Here is a 4,030-nt window from a genome sequence, read left to right as displayed (position 1 = left end):
AAACGGAGCCCTAACTATGCCTCATTCAACATAGACTGTAACATAATCAAAGCAGTAAACAAGGTAAAAACACTAGGATTTTATCTCGATTCCACCCTATCACTAAGGAAACAGGGTAATTCCCTGGCTTCCTCTACCGCTTACACAGGCAAACTTATCAGAGCCTGCCGACCCTATCTAACAGAAGCTAGCCGTATCACCCTCACCAATGCTCTCATACTATCAAAACTAGATTATTGCAATGCCCTATATGTAGGAGCCAACAAATATATCCTCAACAAACTACAAACGCTACAAAATAATGCCTGAGAACTGCCCTAAACCTAACCAACAGAGAACATATCTCTAACATCAGAAGAGACCACCATTGGCTAAAAATAAGCGATAGGATTCTACTTAAAACCGTTTCACTCACCTTCAAATGCCTCAATAACGCAACTCCCCCATATCTCAAAGAAAGAATCACCAGAAATACCTCAATTCGCCCATCTAGAACAGCCAACTCCCATTATCTGAAGAAACCTAGGTTTAAACTAACCAAATCCAGAGGAGGTAGCTTCCCAGTTAAAGCTGCACAACACTGGAATGCACTACCTCTGAGCCTTAGAATTGACAGTCCTACCTCAGCTTCAGACGCAACTCATTGAACTGGTTGCAATCCAATGACATATAACTGGCCTCCTGTTGTACCTACCAGTATGCCTAGCCATGTATGTATTTATCCCATTGCACCACCCTGACTTGAATCTAGGTAACCTTATGTATCATCAATGTAACCTACCTGTATCTGTCCTGTTTTTTTTTTGCACTGTATCGATGCCTGTTGTAACTAAGTCTAAAGTTTTCTTATGTGCTGCGCCTGGGAACTACGGGTTTGGTGCGCATTACCAAATAAACAAACAAATGAACAAACAAACAAACAAACAAGGTTGCCGCTTGCAACCTTGGTTTCCACACAGACCAGTCTGGTATCAGTCTCCCCAACTCATTGGCTGTGCTGACTTCACTGGTGCTGCTATGTTGTAGGAGCCAAAGACAGTACCACAGCGGCACGCGCCTCTCCCTGCCTTGACTATCGACACGGGAGGGCCATGGGTACCCTCGACACACAATGCAGGATTAATCAGCTTTAATTTCAGGTCTTACGTTTTCTTTTCTCAAAGGTTCATGAAAGATGTGGTCTTTCAGTGAAAAGGTCAAGGGTACTTCCCCCTACTTGCAATCATCTCTGGTCTTGCTGTCTTCTCCCTTTTATTAAACTGCCATCTTGGAACTGCTGCTTCCTCGTGTGCTTTGCCTTGCTCAGAGTGTGCATTCGTGCTCCGCCTTTTATCCGTGTGGGGAAGTGTGATGGAAGTCAGGTGTTTGTAATGATCAGTAATTGACTGACCCTACTTGACCATTATAGTGGGAACTGTCAGGTATACGGCTCGGGTGCTAGTCCGTTTTCCCTCACATTTAGTTGTCCATGATAAAGTGTTTCTGTTGGAAAAGGGGGTTGGGGGTTGAGTCCCTTCGTATCTTCCCTGGTAGGATGAGGTAAAGGTGTTACAGGGAAGGGGATCCGTGTCTCGCCGTCCGGTGTCCCACTTCTGCTTCCCGAAGATCCCTCAGACGGGTGATCATCCAGCACTGGTCCACTGCCAGGAACTGGATCCAAAAGTGATGGCCGTGTCCTGGCCACCTGGATGACAGATGCCCGTGGACCAGCGGGTGGGACACTTCCAGGTTTCTCACAACTGGGAGACTGCCCAAGGTCACCATTTGTAATTGTCTGCACCATTCAAACAGGCAGTGGGTATCAAATCATGGACATCCACTGACCACAACATCTGCCCAGCAACAGATATTCAGGCACTGGGGATGTTGATTGGGACTAGACAGTCCCAGTCCCCTCCTCTGGCCACACACACACACACACACAAACCACCCCTTAGTCCACAAAAGCCAAATCTTTTCCAGGGCATTTCCTGCCCTGAGAAGGCAGGAAGAAGGTCAAAGAACAATATGGCCAAAGAACAAGGAAAAAACATCATGGCACAGCCATTTTAGGGTGCTATCCGCCTTTAATTACAAAGGTAAAATGAATCAAAAATGGGGAAATATCACTGCTGCCACCAGTTTGACTTAGGCACATTGGAAAATCAACCAAAAAGCCATTATATAAAAAGATACAAGGATACAAAGTATCCTAATTGCACTTCATTGTAAGGTGAGGTGTGCAATTGGAACAATACAATAAATTCACAGTCTCTCAGTAGTGATTAGTCTTGGGGACTAATCAGTTTCCTCACAGGAATGAGCAAATAGGCATAGGAAGCAAATCAGAAACCTCCAAAAAGTCAGGACAGGATTCAAAACAAGCAAAAAGAAAGGGTGTCCCATAGAAGTCTATGGGGGGAAGGCAACAAAAAAGAACTTTCCTAACAAGGAGTATGACAATAAAAGAGGACAGTAGGTGATGAGGAATAACAGTGGCTGGTGAGAAGTGCCTTAAGAGAGGACAGGAGGAAAGAGGAGGAGGGACAAGAGAGAGGAGGTGAGGAGGTATACCACCGAGAAGAAAACCAGGGCAGTAGCCTAAGGTAAGGCAGATCCTAAGCCTTAACATGCAGCGCTTGGGAGAGTGGAGAAATGAGAATGTGGCAGTGGCGAAGGAGGGCAGTTGAACAACAAAGAGGAGGAAAGGGAAAGGTGGATGTCATGTAGGAACAACCATGTGGTGAGAGGTCATGGAGGAAGTAGAGAGTGGGCCAATATGCAGAAGAGGCAGGACTCTGAGAAGTGGTGAGAAGCCACGGGAGAAACTATGGGAAACTGTAACCTGGCCTCGTGTTTCTCAAGATACCTGTCCTTGGTAAAATGTGGGCTCAGTCTAAGCTTCTTACACCGCCACACTAGCAATTACTTGACTGGACCCGAGAACGAGGTGGGGGTCTGCACACCATTTGCAAGCTACAAAACAGAGATTCTTCACATAGTGACCGTGATTTCCAGGGAGAGACCCCAGAAATTTCGACTGAGGGGAAGTTCTAAGAGACATTCTAATTTGAGATGTTTTCTTTTGGCCATCTTTATAAATAACCCCAGAAAACCATGTGGTTGTGTTTTTTGGGGGAGACCACATGACTTTATGCAAGTGGTGTAAGAAGTGTGCTTGACAAAGGTCAGCACAAAAGCCTATACCAGACCCCCAGTAGCCAACTGAAAGCTGGTCAGCACCACATGGTCAGCAATGCTTCCCTTCTTGGCTTCTATATCTTGATGAGTATTTAGGCATACCACCATGGGCCTAAGTGCTGGGTTCCACTGGCTTGAAAATGCAGCTCACTGAAGGTGATTGTATTTTACTCAAATCACAAAGAATTGTATTTTGCATCTTGGTCCCATTTTCTGATCAGTCACCTTTGAGACAAGACATACTACATTTAAATTAAGGAGAGTAATTCCAGAAGGTGCTCAAGAACCTCCTCTTCAATTAATAAATCCCTTGCAGAGATATACAAACATGCATACACACTCATGCACAGACACACTGTCATCGTGACATACACACATACATGGACAACTACAGACTCACTCAACTAGTCATGTGCACACACAATGTATTACATTCAAACACACACAAGCATACATACATACACACTAACACACATACATATACACACCGACTTACCTCAGCGGCAAGGCGAAGCAGCACACTGGACAAATTCAGGCACACAGCACTGGCATGCCCTGGAAGGACTTAAATCCCCAGGGTGCACTGGCATCATGCGTGTAGCAAGGTCAACATGGTGTCCATGGTATCCCGGTGAGTGGTGTGGTACGGTTTATTTTGTTGTATAAATATGAGGGCTGGACGCATCATTGCACTGGACTGCACACAGATGTCATTGGTAACTCCAATACGGGCCATCAGAATCGGTTACATAGTCTTTTATTGTGTTCCTACCCAGATCCAGAGCCATTCTGTTAGGATTACATCTTCTGAAGTAGGGTGGCCAACTTTTTGATGTCCTTTTGTGGGACA

Source organism: Ambystoma mexicanum, chromosome 8 (genome assembly GCF_040938575.1).
Source record: "Ambystoma mexicanum isolate Mex_15411 chromosome 8, UKY_AmexF1_1, whole genome shotgun sequence".
Classification (NCBI taxonomy): Eukaryota; Metazoa; Chordata; class Amphibia; order Caudata; family Ambystomatidae; genus Ambystoma; species Ambystoma mexicanum.
Note: the sequence above shows the minus strand (reverse complement) of the source record.